General features: G+C 36.5%; 1 protein-coding gene across 7 annotated transcripts in view; it reads right to left on the reverse strand.

Annotated features, from left to right (window-relative positions):
* The window catches only part of TENM1 (teneurin transmembrane protein 1), a 796,092-nt gene that overhangs the window by 376,868 nt on the left and 402,390 nt on the right, over positions 1-16,834 (reverse strand). The window lies entirely within an intron of this gene.

Below are 16,834 nucleotides of genomic sequence, written 5' to 3' on the forward strand. Positions count from 1 at the left end.
ATAGCTACTTGGTAGATAGCCATTTGAAATATCTTTTATAGAAGCTCTAAAGGAATATTACAACATACTATAAAGAACATTTTTATTCGAAAGTTGATGTTGAAAAGTTATGCGATATATGTCATTCTCTATCAATTACATAAAAAATGAGCCTATTTTTATTTCTGTGAATTAGAGGGACATGAGTTTACATGAACATTTGCCATTAGATGGGACCTTGGATCTGTGATAATAATCTAGCAACTGACTTCCTTTCATCCAGTTTTATAGGACTCAGGAACAAAAACCTTCTTAAGAGAAGTAACTCTTGGGGTGCCTAGGTGGCTCAGTTGGTTAAGCATCCAACTCTTGATTTTTGCTCAGGTCATGATCTCAGGGTTGTGGGATCAAGCCCTATGTTGAAGCTCTATGCTGGGCTTGGAGCCTGCTTGAGGTTCTCTCTCTCTCCCACCCCCACTGCCACCTCTCTCAAAAGGAAAAAAAAAAAGGAAAAGGAAAGTAACTCTTTACTGACAAAATAAAACCATGTAACTTACACAACTAGTCAGCTGGGTCACAGCAGATTATTTCTCCTATAGTAGATGATTGAAAACAGGTAATATTTAGAGCAATTTCCTTGAAACAATGGCCTATGCTAAAAAAAAAAAAAAAAAAAAGAGCAACATGCCTTTCTAGTACTCTTTAAAAAAGACCTCTCCTTTTCTTTCAGTGACAGAATGGTAAGCTTGTTCAAAACATTTTCTAGCATCTTGATGCCTAGTATGTCTGCAACCTCTTGCAGCTGCCCCGGAAGCACTACAGTTTTCTCTAAAGTCGGAGATATCAACACTTTTTTCTACTACTATCATGATTTCTTAAACTATTAAGAAAAGGTATATTGATGGCAAGCTAAATTTGATGCTTGGAAATCAAACTAGAGAGACACAATATAGAGAAAGAACTAATAATTCAGCTCCTGGAAATAATAGTGGACTAGAAAACCTAAAACCTTTTACACTACAAAGTACCTAAAATGCTAGGTGAACATATCATTTATCTTTTTAAATGAAGAATGGCACTCAGAAGCTAAAAAAAAAAAAAAAACAAAACAAAAAACAAAAACAAAAACAAAAAAACCCCAGAAGCCAAGCAAGGTGGGAATTCTAAATAAGAATGGCATGCCCAGGAGTTGATATAGTTGCTCCTTTGCAAGTGGATAATATAAAAACACGGGTTTTTAAGGCTAAGGTGAAAGAAGCAAGACACAAGGATTTGAGTTATCCCAAGGCAGGAAGTTGCAACTGAGACCTGCCTATGTTGCCTATATATGGACCTTTAGAATACCACACTTCAGAAAAGGGTATAGTAGAAAAAAATCTGCCCACTGGCTCAAGGGGACAAAAAAAGAATTCTGTCTGTTCTGGACTGGGCTCTGGGAAAAAAACAATAAAAAAATCATTTGTTAAAATACATAAGTTTGGATGTAGCTCATACATTGAATTAGAGTTGAGTTTACACTTTCTGTGTGGTCTAGTGATTACCAATATGAGACATTCATATAGAAGTATCTGGACACCTTGGTGGAGGCACCTATTTAACAAGATCATAATCTAAAGTTAAAAATTATCTGAGGAGACAGTCCACTTTAAACAAAAGTCAACACACAGAATAAACGATAACATTAGGTCCTTGAGAATACCAGGTAATAGTGCCATTGTTTAGAGACCATAAAAAAGCATATTTAAAATGGCCAAAGGAAGAATGTAAAACATAACAATAAAACAGTATTTGTAAAGAAAAAAAAAGATCATGTAGACTTTAAAAGGAATAAGAAGTCTAAAACTGAAAAATATAAAATCAAAATGCAAAACTCAATGGAAAATAACACAAACAGCAAGTTAAGTTGCAAGTAAGGCACAAACAAAACAAGAACTAGTGAACTTGAATGAGTATCTGGAGAAATTACCCAGAATGTAGTGCAGACAGATGAAGAAATTAAAAATCTAAAAGATAGAGTAAGGGCCACAGAAGACAGAATGACATAATACAATACAGATCCAATAAAAATTCTAGAAGCAGAAAATAAAAAAGACAGGAAGAAAGAGTGACGACTGAGAATTCTCCAAGATTGATTAAAGAATCAAAAATGAGATTGCGATAAAATTCTCAGATTCAGGGAGCACAACCCCCAAGCAAGATAAATAAAAGTAAACCCACACATTAAGAACATCTGAGGCAGCCATGAAAATATACCACTGGATCTGCTATGGGTGCATAGTTGACTATCAGCCCCAATCCCTGCCTTTCTGAATTCACTACTAGGTCCACCCTAAGGCCTAAGATTCCTTGTGGTCTACTCCCACCCAATGGCTAACCATGGTTTGGGTATTAAAATATTCTATTCCTGCATGATGAGGAAGTGTTTTAATGGTAATTTTGGTTCTAGGACTCTCCATCAGCCTGGCCAAAACTTTCTTGGATCTGCATAGTAGTTTGAAACTCCTCCTACCTATTTTTCCTCCCCCATAGATGTCAGAACCTAAAGATCCTGCCTGTTTTCTCCTGTTCCTTCTCTTTTATCCTTCAGACAGTCTTCCAAAACACTTGCCCATCCAATCTCATCTTGGCACATGCTTCTTGAATGATGTGAATTAGCACAACATCAAAGAGAAAGAGAGACTTAAAACAGCTAAATAGAAAGGGATTACCTATAATGGAACTATAATTAATTAGACTGACAGCAGATATCTCAATTACACCACAGGAGCTGTAAGATAATGTGTGGCAAGCACTGTTGATTGCCTATCCAATAGCCATTAACCTCTTTCACATTGCTAATAGAACCCTTAGTTGTTCAGGTATAAAAGATGTGCCCCACCCTGATATCCATTACTAGTTCAAGCAACTAGAATATTTCATTCTCCCTTGCTAGTGATTAGATTAGAAGATGGGCATGTCACCCAGTTCTGGATGAGAGGAAGTCTGAAAGACGTTTCTGACAAAGATTATTCTATCTGATGTATACAGAGAGAGATGTAAGGAAAAATCTGGGGTTTTTTTTTTCAAGCCTTTGGACATTGTCATTTTTAGGACATGATTTCGGAGCAGTTAGACATTTAGCAGTCATACCATAAAGAGTCACACAGAAGCTGATCCAGAGCTCTGATATATTGAGCTGCTCAACTGATCAACTCTGGTTCTGCCTAGGTCTGGATTGCATGTTATGACAGAAGACTACATCATTGTTGTTTGAGCTATTATTTTGAATATTCTTGGTATATTTCTTGTATCAGAAAGGATTCTGATAGTTCATGAGGCAATATTTTCAAAATGCTTCGAGAAAAATGTCAATATTGGATTCCACATCTAGTGAATTTGTTAGTCAACAATGAGGGTGAAATGAAGACAGTTTCCTACAAGGATGGAGAATTTACCACCAACAGACCTTTGATGAAGAACTATGAGAGGATGCACTTAGGGAAGAATAAAACTGAATCTACAAGGAAGGACTGAACTGTAAAAAGGAATGGTGAATAAAGTAAATGACAAAAACATGCGTAAATCTAAATGAGCACTGAATGCAGAAAACATAATTTTGTGTGTTAAGAGAAAATGGAACTAAAATAATCGATAATAATGACATGTAAGTGAAGAGAGGATGATCCGTATGAAAGCATTCTAAGCTCTATTTATTGTCTTGGGAAGGGGTAGAGAAACCTATTAATTTTAGACTTCAAGCCAAATAAAGATGATAAAAATTCAAGGTATCTCCTGAAATAACAGAACTAAAATGAATAGTTTTATTAGAGGGAGAAAAAGAATAAAATAAAATCAATTCAATAGAGGGCAGTAAAAGATAAAAATTTAAAAGTAGTGATTATGAGAGAACGAAAGATTGAAGGCCATAGTCACTTCAAAACCTTAACCCCAGCTCTGCTATTCACTAGCTGGGCAACCCTGAATAAGTTACTAACTACTCTGTGCTTTCATTCCTTCAACTTCAAATGAATAATAGATTCTATGTTATAGGAATTTCGTAAAGATTAATACATTAATCCACAGGAAGTATTGAGAATAGTGCCTGACACATGGTTAGCACTCAATAAGTTATATCCATTATAGTCATTAATCACTGTTGTGAAAATACTGATTTTACCAGTGAACAGAATGTAAAAAATACGGTTTCTTTCAAAAAAGTAATAAACTTTTCCATGATTATTGGCTGAACAGCATACCAAAAATATTTGTTTATGTGTGCATTTATTGCATTAAAGTTTTACAAAATCTGATGAGTGAATATTAAACTCAACTTTTTTCATTTGTCATAAATATTTCAGAACAGGAAAATAAAAGACAAAATAAATGGGAGATGGCAACAGAGCATAAGAAACGTATCAGGACATGCTGGAAATTAGATTGGATGGACATACAAATATTCTATTTCTTTCAGTAAGTTTTCTGATTCACTTTCAGTGATATGCTGCTAATTTGAAAATATGAAGCTCCTCTGCACAAAGGAGAAAAACAGAGAGGAGAGGAATCCAACTAAATGGAACTTTAAAGTTTACCCCCCTGCAGCTTCATCATCACCTCCACTTTTTCTTTTCATATCTTGGGCTTCCTTCCCCTTGAAATTTTGTTCAAATAAAGGGTTCTGCAAATAAAGTCTGAAAACCATCCCTCCCATTAGTGTTTTCCCTAGCCTTCTTGATGCTGAACTACACATTCCAGAACTTTCTGCATCTCCCTCAAATTATGGCTGTCACAACAGCGCCCTCTATGGGATGTCTTGATATCAGTATTGGTGCTTGATGCCTTTTAGTGATCTTATGTCTGGGTTCACTAAAGCTGCGCAATAGGGAGCTTGAAGTATTCTGTTTAATTTCCAATACCTTTCCTGATAACCATTAACATTTAAAGTAAAGTGGTGTGGAATATTCTTTCTTATATTTATGAATTTTCTCATACAACCATATAATTAAATATTGAAATTCCATATAATTTAATATTGAAATACTTTAGTATTAAATTATAATTCTATATAATTTAATATTGAAATGTTTCTTAAATTATAATTTAATATTTAACTGAAACAGTTTAATATTGTATGAGTCTGTAAACTTTTCCCATGAAGGACCAGATACTAAATATTTTAGGCTTTGCAGGTTATATGGTCTCTGTCTAATTATTCAACTCTACCATGTAGCACCAAAGTAACCATAGACAATATTTAAATGAATATGTGGCTGTGTTCCAATAAAACTTCATTTATGAAAACAGGCGGTGGGCCAGATTTGGCCCAGGGGCCATAGTTTGCTGACCCGTTGTATTGGCCTTGGTTTTCATTACCCGGTGGATTAATTTCACAAAACAGTGTTTTACTACCAGGATTATTTAATCATTCTCTTAAACTGCAAAATGTTTTTGTTCCAGTAAGTGGGACTTTTGTTAAAAATTTGCTTTTGAGGACTGAAAGAAATGTTGCCTTCATTTTTCAATATTCTGAAAGTACTTCAGCATAAGAGTCAAGGGGATGCGTTTATATTTCCAATATATTTAAAACCATAAAAAAGTAAAAGAAGGAATTTCATCTGTCAATGTGTGTGAATTATATTCAACTCAATAATCTCCAGGAAGATTATTACAAATTTTGCATTTAAATTCGTAGATAGCAACTAATCTGCTTTTAATTTTGTTGACAGCTGAATTTCTGCTATTTTATCTACCTACAGAGAAGTCCTTGAAATTTGAGAATCTATGTGGTTTTACTGCTTTACTTGAACTCATTTCCTAAAGAGTCTATGAAAAAATTTAAGTAGAAATTGTATTTTTAATTAGCTGCCATTTTTAATTACCCAAATAATTCATCTTCATTTAAAACTACAGATATTGTCAGGGTCACTGTAAAATGATATGCAGATTGCACACTACACAAGAGTTCCCCATTCTAGGGAGTGCCATTCATATTGGGGACACTGTGGATCACAGAGAATACTGAAAACCTGCAGACTTATTAAAACAGTCTATGGAAGATGTCTATACATTCTTATTCTAATAACCAATATTTTACAATAACTTTCAAATAGATTGTAACAAAGTCTTGAGGAAGGGTTCTTGTTCTTGGTCACATTTTAAAGGTTATTTGGTTGAGTTGTGGCCTTGCATTCCCTAAGATAATTAGTCCCTTCCTCTAATAATTGTAAGACCTCTAATAATTATTGTAGCTAACCTCATCTGCAAAACTTCAGCAAAGATAGAAAAACATGGGAAGTTTATATCTCTCTAGTCTAAGGACATCCATTTCTATTTGTTTCTTTTTAAAATTATAGGTCAGAAACACTAAAAAAAAAAAACAACCCCAAATAATCGCATTAAAAATGGGCAGAAGACATGAACAGACATTTCTCCGAAGAAGACACAGAGATGGCCAATAGTCACATAAAGATTGCTCAACATCACTCATCAGGGAAATGCAAATCAAAGCTACAATATCACTTCACACCTGTCAGAATGATGAAAATCAAAAATACAAGAAACAAGTATTGGAAAGGATGTGGAGAAGAAAAAAAAACCTGGTGTACTGTTGGTAGGGATGCAAACTGATGTAGCCACTGTTGGAAAACAGTATTGAGGTTCCTCAAAAAGTTAAAAATAGAATTACCATATGATCTAGTAATTCTATTACTGGGTATTTACCCAAAGAATATGAAAACACTAATTTGAAACAACATAAGCACCCCTGTGTTTATTGTAGCATTATTCATAAAATTATGAAAGCAACCCAAGTTTTCATTGATAGATGAATGGATAAAGGAGGTGTGTTCTGCACAGACACACACACACACACACACACACACACCATAACATATTACTCAGCCATAAAAAAAGAATGAAGGGTGCCTGGGTAGCCCAGTCAGTTAAGTAACCAAGTCTTGATTTTGGCTCTGGTCATAATCTCAGGGTCCTGAAATCAAGCACTTTATTGGGCTCTGTTCAGTGGGGAATTTGAGATTCTTTCTCCCTCTGACCCTCCCCCCCACTCATGCGCTCACGTGCACTCTCTCTAAAATAAATAAATCTTTTTTTATTTTTATTTTTTAAGATTTTATTTTTTTATATGTGAGAGACACAGAGAGAAAGAGAGAGGCAGAGACACAGGCAGAGGGAGAAGCAGGCTCCATGCAGGGAGCTTGACATGGGACTCCATCGGGGTCTCCAGGATCAGTCCCTGGGCCAAAGGCGGTGCTAAACTGCTGAGCCACCCAGGCTGTCCAATAAATCTTTTTTTAAAACAAGAGAATAAAATCTTGCCATTTGCAACAACATGGATAGATCTAAGTGAAATAAGTCAGTCAGAGAAAGACAAATACCATATGATTTCAGTCATATGTGAAATTTAAGAGACAAAACAAAGAAAAAAAGAGACAAACCAAAAAAATGGACTCTTAACTATAGAGAAAAAACTGGTAGTTTTAGTTTTAAGGAGGGGAGGTAGGTGGGGAATGGATTAAATAGATGAAGGGGATTCAGAGTATACTTATGACGAGCACTAAGAAGTGTATAGAATTGTTGAATCACTATATTATACAACTGAAGCTAATATACCACTATATGTTAACTATACAGAATTAAAAATAAAGATAGGTCAGTAGACATAGTGCACACTTTTCTCATACATCTCTACTGCAGTGATTTTATCATAGTGACCATAGAATAAGTATTTAGATCATATAGGGATCTCCAAGAAACTTTTAGAGAGTTTTCCTAGCCATCTTGCTATTGTTTTCAATGTCATGTTTTAAGTTTTCCTAGTACTTTCAAATGTGTGCCACTGAGGGAATGGTTTTCATTGTTTCAGGAACATGTCCTGGGGACTAAGATGGAGATTGGAGCTTTGGAGCCCTAATTTTCACTTTTACTTGTTGTACACATTGGAGTTGCACATAATATTGGTACGAGGAGAAGAAGTTTTAAAATTGAAATATATGGAGAACAGTTCCAAACACTATTCCCTGCCCCCTTCCTCCAGGAAGTATGACTTTACTTTAAAGATGCTGACAACACCACTGGTGGCAGTAGAAGTTTCCAATCTTGAAAGACCTCATACTTGTTAATCTCTAATTCTCACAAAAATCCTGCAAGAAAGTAGTTGTTACCATTCGCATTTTACAGATTTCATAAGTTAAAACCTAATCTCCAATGTGATGGTATTAGGTCATCAGGCCTTAAGAATACAGCCCTCATAATGGAATTAGTACTCTTAAAAAAAAAAAAAAAAGACTCTCTCATCCTGTCCACCATGAGAAAACACACAAGAGAGACAACCTATATGAACCAAAGAAGTGGGTTCTCACTAAACACTGGATCTGCTGGCACCCTGATCCTGGCTTCTCAGCCTCCAAAATTGCGAGAAAAAGTATTTATTCTTTTGTTGTTTGTCAGCTACCCAGTCTACAGTATTCTGTTTACTATTAGCCCAGATGGATTAAGACACAGATGAACAGTCTCAGAAAGGCCACCCTATTAGTAAGCAACAAACCTGGAAACAACTTGAATCTGTGACCCCTACTCAATTATTGTAATGTAAGGTATTTATTACAGGAAAACACTGAAGAGGTTTAGATATCCCTAATTTTAAAAGAATATCAGTGTGGATCAGGGATTTAGTTCACGGAAAATTAAACTACAGAGTCTAAATTATAATAGATACTTATTTATGCATAAATATACAAATGATGATAGATACAAAAACTCCAAGAAATAAAAGTACATTTTCAAACTCTGCCCAAGTGTTCATTTCTTGCCTTATTATCTTATTCTGAAATATTTCAGGTTAAAATTATTACCCTTCAAGGACCAAAGTGTACTTACACATTTCAAACAGTAAATTTCACTAAGAAAATATGGTTGTTAGCTTTTAAGAAATATAGTTCTGTTACAGTAAGAGATACTCAAACCATTGGTGATTCACAACACATAAAACTTTATTTGTTGCCTCCATCTGATTTTAAATTCAAGATGGTATTTGGTGATACTATTATTTCAGTTAGGATTCTCACCTGAACAGAAATTGGGACTCAGATGGCTTACATCATTGCAGGTCTGCCATTGTGATTTAAAGCAATCACATACACCTGCAAATGACTTTGTGTAGCCTTAGGGAAATACAAAGTGAGTTCACCAAGAGGGACAAGGAGAGCCTTCAACTACTGATGGAAAAATCATTATTTTACCACCTCTGTTAATTAGTTGAATGTCTGAAGTTGGAGAGAAGTAAACTAGACACACTAGCAAGGACTATGAGAATGGTCCTAGGGATACAAGCCAACATTTCTGAGGCTCTGTGAAGGGCTAAGTACCATGGTGGATAAGAGGGTAAGATATTAACATAATCTAGTCCCTACCCTCAGGGAACACTATACTTCACATCTAGCCTACTCACTTGCCATTTCTTTCTCTTTGCCTTGGCATTGACCTTCCTTCTCCCATCTTTCTTCTTTGATTTGTGTGGTCTCCTGCATTCTTATTCCAAGATAAGCTCAAGGGCTTCCTCCTTTATAAACATCTTCCTGAACACTGCTTCCTTTGTGCCCTAATTAGACCATTCTATCATAGCACTTGTTGGATTTTATTGTACTAGCTTGTTTACCTGTATGTTAACCCTATTGATCTATTACTATTTCCAATAAGTCCCTCAAAAGCAAGGCTAGTATTTTGTCTAATTCAACAGCTAATATTTCATTCAACAGATATTAATTGACCTTTTATGAGCCAGGGAATACAATTATCAAGCACACTGTACACTTAATACATAGCTTGTTAAATGAAGAAATAAAATCTGAATCCCAACCTTAGTCTAAATGATCCTATGCACTCCTGATCACAACTCCCCCCACTTAATAGCTCTAGCACTCTGGATTCAGATTGTAGTGAATCAATTTGTGTTATGGATATATATATATATATATATATATATATATATATATATATATATATATATAAATTCTCAAGTTAAGATTCCTTTTTTTTCTGAGAGACAGAGAGACAGAGAGACAGAGGGAGAAGCAGGCTCCATGCAGGAAGCCTGACGTGGGACTCAATCCCGGGTCTCCAGGATCAGGCCCTGGGCTGAAGGTGGTGTGAAACCGCTGAGCCACCCGGGCTGCCCAAGTTATTCTTTTTTTAAAAAAGATTTTATTTATTTATTCCTGAGAGACACAGAGAGAGAGGCAGAGACATAGACAGAGGGAGAAGCAGACTCCTTGTAGGGAGCCTGATGTGGGACTCCATCCCTGGACCTAGGGATCATGCCCTAAGCTAAAGGCAGATGCTTAACCACTGAACTACCCAGGTGTCCCTCTCAAGTTATTCTGTAAGTGTATTACAGATTAAAAACTCTTGAGTGAAAGGGATTTACCAAATATCTACTTTATTTTCCAATACTTCTTAATAAAGGGTCCTGATCCATTAAGTACTCAATAATTGTGAGTTTAAGAAAGCAACTTTTTACTTTTGTATGAGAATTATCAGTGTGATATAGAAAAATTTACCATTCATTTAATTGATCCTGTCAACATCCTCCCCATCTCCAAAATCTCAGTCTCCAAATCCTACTTCTGCAATGTATCCCTTTTACCCATGCTGCAAATGCCTAATAGACCTCATTATGTCTCACTTGAACTATTAAAACAGCCTCTTATCTGTTCTTCATACCTTTAGTAGCCCCACCCCAATCAATCAACACAGCCACCAGAATATACTTCCTAAAAACTAAATCTGACTGTGTGGCATAGACTACCCAGCTGTTCACTAAATCCTTTCCCTCTTCTAAGGAACACACACCACATTGTCCAGCCTTGCTTGCAGATAGGTCTAGTTATGACTGAATCTAGAAGAGAGAAGTGTTGAGTACCACACTTCCTGATCTGATCCATAAAAAATCCTCCCATTTTTGCTCTTCTCCCTTCCTCTAGCTTAATGTACAAAAACATGGCAACTCTTCAAGCCATGAGTAACAAATAGTGGAGCCATAGGATGGCAGAAGCCTGGGACATGGGTGAAACCTTAGAGAGCTGCCTACTAATCAAGAATTCCCAGGTTGGATTTAGGTGAATAACAAATAAATAGCTATTTTTGAGCCACTGTACATTTTTAAGCTAGGTTGTAACAGAAAGTGGCATTGTCTTAACTACTGCACCATGCTATTCCTCTGGTCAAAATCCTTTATCCATTAGCTACCATATGCTATGCAGATCCCTAGAATGACAGGTATAAGGTCTTTCATAATCTAAATGTGAATCACTCTACTCATTCTACTTTTAATCCTCACCTCCCACCATCCCATGGTTATATTCCATACCCTCTGCTTCAACCACAAGAAATTACGTGGATTCTCAGAAGAAAAAAAAAATACTTTCATGCCTGTACCCATGCTGTTCCTTCATTTTAGAATCTATTCTCTTTCTTCTGCCCCATACCTAAAATTATCTTTATCATTCATAGTCCAACTCACATTTTATGATCTCTGAGACATCTTCTCTGATTGTCTTTGTCAGAATCAATTGCCCTCCCACTGCCACTTCTATAACACATTTTAAAAATCTGTATCATAGCATTAACTATATTTCTAAATTGATATGTAGTTAAGCTGTGTTCATATGCCTATTTGCAAAACTGAACTGTATCACCTTGAGGACAGGAATTGTGTCTCATTCATTCTTAAAACCCCCAGCAATTAGCACAGACTATTATATGCAGGAGTCACTCCACTCACAAAATATAGGTTGAATTGGTATTACTTGAATTCATATAGCAGTTTAAGCTTTTCAAAGTATTTTTCATATATTTCTGTTATTTCATTTTTACCCTCATAATGATTATGTGGATTAAAATAAGGAGAGTTAATTAATTGTAAAGTACAGTTAACTACAGAATACAGTCTAGATCTCAATACCCTGACACTGGGCATGAACGTGATTTAACCACCTCAAAGAGGAGGAAAAGAAATTAGTCAGGTAAAGTTATTGTAACCATAAAAATTCCTTCATAAAATTGACCATGCAACTTTCTTTATGAAAGCACATAGTCTGTAAGTGTGTGCATGTTTGTGTGTGTAGGTTGCAGTAGTAGTAGCTGTTGTTGTAGTAGCCAGTTTATTTTAGATAATTCAAGATTTTTAAAAAAGATTTTATTTATTTATTCATGAGAGACAGAGAGAGATTGGCAGACAGAGACATAGGCAGAGGGAGAAGCAGGCTCCATGCAGGAAGCCCCATGTGGAACTCGATCTAAGGACTGCGGGATCATGCCCTGAGCCGAAGGCAGATGCTCAACCGCTGAGCCACCCAGGTGTCCCAATAATTCAAGATTTTAAATGACTTGGGAAAATAGGATTTATTGCATGAAAAAAGTCTATCTTAGAAAAATAAAATACAACATAATCTCATTTCTGTAAAAAATACCAGGAAGATCATGAAGAACATACATCTCTCAGGGAGTAAGAAGTAAAACTTTTTAAAAATTTATTTATTTATTTATTTATTTATTTATTTATTTATTTGAGAGAGAGAGAGAGAGAGCTAGAACACATGAGTTGGGGGAGACAGAGGGAGAGAATCCTCAAGTGGACTCTTTGCTCAGCACAGAGCCCAAGGTCACATGGCTCGCTCTCATGATCCATGAGATCATAACCTTAGCCAAAACTAAGAGTTAGAGGCTTAACCAAGTGACCCACCCAGGTGCCCTGAGAAAAGTATAACTTTTAAATGTACTTTACATAATTTTGCAAGTACTTCATTTCATGAACTAGCTGTTATACATAAAGTACTTAGAACAGAGTCTAGCACATATTAAGCATTATATACATGCTGTTTTTATTATGTTGTTTTATACAGTAAGCTTGTATTACTTTCATTTAAAAACAAAAAATTAATTTGTCCTATAAAGAGCAGTTGGAGTATCTCATAAATGAAGAGTATAATTGAATAAATTTCTGCCATAACTTACCCTCTTGCAGATAACAGCCACTGGACAAAATCCAATAAAAATATCAATGACCTGGGGCACCTGGGTGGCTCAGTGGTTGAGTGTCTGCCTCTGGTTCAGAGCATGATCCCTGGGTCTGGGGATGGAGTCCCACATCAGGCTCCCTGTGGGGATCCTGCTTTTCCCTCTGCCTATGTCTCTGCCTCTCTCTCTATGTCTCTCATGAATAAATAAATAAAATCTTAAGAAAATATATCAATGACCTATAGGCATTGGAGTGTAAGCAAAAGCAAGTAGATTCTAGAGGAGAATCAACATGTGGAAGATGAGAAGTCATGAGTGGGTTTCAAGTTTTTATGGAGTTTTTTGGGCCTGAAAATAGAAAACTATCAGAGCTACACTAGGTGACAAAAATCTTGCCATAAAATTCTCAGAATTTCCTCAGAAAATTGGCTTAAAACCAGAGGACAGAGTTCAGGCAATTGCAGCCACAGGAGAGCCAACAGTGAATCCCCAAAAGGAGATGGAAAGGTTGCATCCCACATTCTGTGCATAAACTGCCCAAATCTCCAGCTGAGCCTGGAAGCATGCATGTGTGAGTCAGACTCCAGCTAAAAATAATAGAACTTAATTGAGACTGGAGCTGCAACCCAAAAAGCAATTTTCTATTTGAGTCAAAACAATTGAGTTGTTTCCTAAAATAAATTTTTTTTAAAAAATCAATATTCTTTAGAGGAATAGAACAGAATGCAGAGTCTCCACAAAGTAACAATCACAATGTCCAAGATACAAACCAAAATTTTTCAATATATAATACAAAAATGTGATCCATTCTTAAGAGAAAAGATAACATTATTGAGACTCACTCTAAGTTAATTCAGATGTTGGAATTAGCGGACAAGGGATTTCAAAGTATCTGTTGTAACTGTGCTCATAGATATGAAGAAAGATATGGTCACAATAAAAAGAAAGAAAACCTCACCGGAGAAAAAGAAACTATAAAAAGACAAATGTAAATCAAAAGTGAATATTACAATATTTGAAATAAAAGGTGAGGAAATTTAAGTCACAGAAGTACCTAATTCTCATTAGCCTCTACATATATAACAGTCAATCTAGGGGTATTTGCTTAGGTCATCTTCTCCTTTTTCTAAAAATTGTCCAACATTCACAGAGATAAGATCCTCATGGCACTTATGTAATTCCTCCCCTAGTATTTTGACAGTTAAATACTTTGGCAGTGAGCCTCCAGTCCAAGATTTACTAATTGGATTATCTCTTCCAGGATTTTAGAATTGAAACAGAACCTTAGTCAGTCTTGGTCAGATTTTTAAATTGAGGTGTCATGTTAATTCAAAATCAGGGGTGTGGCCCTTTCTAGCCATGTACAGAAATAAGTAAACAGGGCTCGTCTGCAGAGAGAAGAAAACAAATGTACAGAGAGAAATACATGAAGAGATTGAGACCATGGGAGATACTGACTAATTCCTGGTCCGAGTCGCTCATTAGGCCTTATAATGATTTCTGAGCCACTGAGCCACCTAGGTGCCCATTGATCTTTTTGTTTTTTAAGATTTATTTATTGGATGGCTCAGTGGTTGAGCATCTGCCATCGGCTCAGGGCATGTTTCCGGGGTTCAGGGATCGAATCCTGCATTGGGCTCCCTTCGAGGAGCCTGATTCTCCCTCTGTCTATGACTCTGCCTCTCTCTGTGTGTCTCTCATAAATAAATAAATAAATAAAATCTTTTAAAAAATAAGATTTATTTATTTATTTGAGACAGGAGGGAGGGGCAGAGGGAGGAGAGAGAGAGAATCTCAAGCAGACTCCCTGCTGAGCCTGAAGCCAGATTTATGGCTCTATCCCAGGACCCCAAGATCATGACCTAAGCCAAAACCAAGAGTCAGACAATCAACTGACCTACCCAGGCACCTCAAGAGTTTGATCTTCTAAACAAATCTTTTTTCCTTCTCATATCCATTGTTGTCTAGAAACCTGGTTATTATTTGACTTCCCATGTAGCTTCCTAACATGAAATTCATGCTTGGACCATTTTTAAAAAATATTTTAAACAGCTTGAAAGTGATGTTTCATATTTTAAATTAATCACTTGACCTACTGGTTTTATACATCAGTCTCTTATAAGAGTTTGGTTAAGGTAAGACAGACCCCTGATGGTCAAATAACTCTTTGATGCTATAAAAAAATAGAATGGACTTGGGGCATCTGGATGGCTCAGTCAGTTAAGCAACCAACTCTTGGTTTCAGCTCAGGTCATGATCTCAGGGTCATGAGATCAAGCTCCGAGGGGCTCCATGCTCTCTGTGGAGTCTGCTTGAGATTCTCTCCCTCCCCCTTTCCCTGCCCCTAGCTGGCATGCACTCTCTCTCCCTCTAAAATAAATAAGGAAATAAGATCTTTAAAAAAATGGAATGGATTTGAAGTACCAAATAGTGGAACACAATCGGTATGTCCCAAAGAGGCCCAGATTTGCAATAGTCTTTCTAGACAATAATTCTATCTTGTCATTCTCTGTAATTAATATCCACATAGGTGAAATTTCAAATTATTCCCAAATACTATGCTTTATTCAACAGTGTTAAAGAAGCAACAGTCCAAAAATGGACTCACTTGTGCTAAGCCCCAATTCACCAAACCAAAAGTTAATACCTAACCTCATTACAGTTTCAACCTTCCCCAGCAATATAATCTTAACTGGTCCATCTGGAATTTCCAGGTCAGCAGTAGTGAGGTAATCTGCTCTTTCTTTGTCCCTGCTCCCTTCTCCCTATCAAACTCTCCCATTTTTAATAGCTCTATAGAGCTCCTATTTATTTGCAAGATGGGATGCTGCCCAATTCATGAATCACTGAATAATTCCAATTAGATCTTCAAAACTTTTTTAAACAGAATTGGTGTCGAAAACCAAAGTGAACTTCAGAGTGAGATCCAAAGTTACACTTCAGATGGCATTCAGGGATAATGAGAAACAGAGGCATGGTACCCCATGAACTCTTCGAGTTCTCTTTCATGCCATTTCCAAGGGCTATGAATAAGTTCCTCTTGGTTCTGTCTAGCTCCTGATCTAACTGGCATTACAGTTCCCAAAGTGACTGCAAACCCCAGCCTTTGATTCTGTCACAAGATTAATATGGGAACTGTTATGGCACTCCACAGTTCCCCATTTATGTGAAGTATGGAGTCCACAGTTCTCATTTGTTGAGCTCTGCTGTTTCAATCCTTTTCCCAATCCCCAGATTTCCATAATGGGAACTGTTGATGGTTACTGGCTAGAGTTTGACTAACTCTGACTTAAGAACTGAACTGGAGGAGGAGGACGGGGGGTGGGGGTGAATGGGTGATGGGCACTGAGGGGGGCACTTGACGGGATGAGCACTGGGTGTTATTCTGTATGTTGGTAAATTAAACACCAATAAAAAATAAATTTATTAAAAAAAACTGAACTGGACCCAGGAATGGACTGGGTCAGATATAATCTGGACTGGGTCTAGTACAGGGCCTTGAGTTAACAAAAATTTAAGTAACGGCTATTGCTAATGGAAATCTTGGAAGCAAAAAAACCCTGCAAAATTGGCGGGCATGGGTTGAGGACTTAAAAGCTGTTAAAATGCTCCCCGTATAACTCAGACTCCAATATTAATATAAGTTGGTCATGGAATGGGTTGGATTGACACTCGGTTACTTGCCAACCTCAAGAAAACTTCCCTGCAATGAGACATACTATAAAACATCACACAATTCCCAACGGAGCAACACATCCTTTTTTGGTATTAGTTTAGCTCTGAGAGACCCCAAAATAGGTACATGATAGGTAGATGATAGATGATAGATAGATAGATAGATAGATAG

The sequence above is a fragment of the Vulpes vulpes genome, chromosome X (genome assembly GCF_048418805.1).
Source record: "Vulpes vulpes isolate BD-2025 chromosome X, VulVul3, whole genome shotgun sequence".
Lineage (NCBI taxonomy): Eukaryota > Metazoa > Chordata > Mammalia > Carnivora > Canidae > Vulpes > Vulpes vulpes.